Source organism: Sapajus apella, unplaced genomic scaffold (genome assembly GCF_009761245.1).
Source record: "Sapajus apella isolate SASKATOON/1434 unplaced genomic scaffold, GSC_monkey_1.0 scaffold4876, whole genome shotgun sequence".
Classification (NCBI taxonomy): domain Eukaryota; kingdom Metazoa; phylum Chordata; class Mammalia; order Primates; family Cebidae; genus Sapajus; species Sapajus apella.
Window position 1 is genome coordinate 2,874 of NW_022441800.1, and position 623 is coordinate 3,496.

Sequence of the window (623 nt, forward strand, 5' to 3'; positions counted from 1 at the left end):
TTTCTCTCTCTCTCTCTCTCTCTTTCTTTCTTTCTTTCTTTCTTTCTTTCTTTCTTTCTCTTTCTTTCTTTCTTTCTCTGGAATAAATGTGGTGTTTTATTTTCTGGATTTTAAAGTGAAGAAATACTTAGATACTATTATTTCTTTACCCAATGCTTTTGATTTCTAAGCACTTTTATTTAAAAAAATGTGAATTATACAATCCCCACCTACACATGCACACGCACACACACACACGCACATTAAATACTACTTTGCCATGACAGCTCAGCAGACTTCACAATTCTTAACACTTCTATGTAGAATACAAAATGCCTTTTTACCTGAATTAACATGCATTAAAAAATTTTAGTATATGTGAAAATAAAAATTATAAATCAGTAGGAAAAATGTTAAGGTAGAAGCATCAGCAGTCAGCTAGGTTAGTAGAGCTGTTGTCTGCATTTATTTTCTACCTTTATAAAACAAGAACGTACTAACAATCTTAGGTAAATGGTAAAGCAACATATTTTTGCCCCGATATCTTTGTCACAGGCCATGAGATAATTGCTATGTGTTTAGTCTCAATTTCCTGTTTGCAAGGAAACATGAATTCAGTTTTCTACTCACTATACAATTAGGTT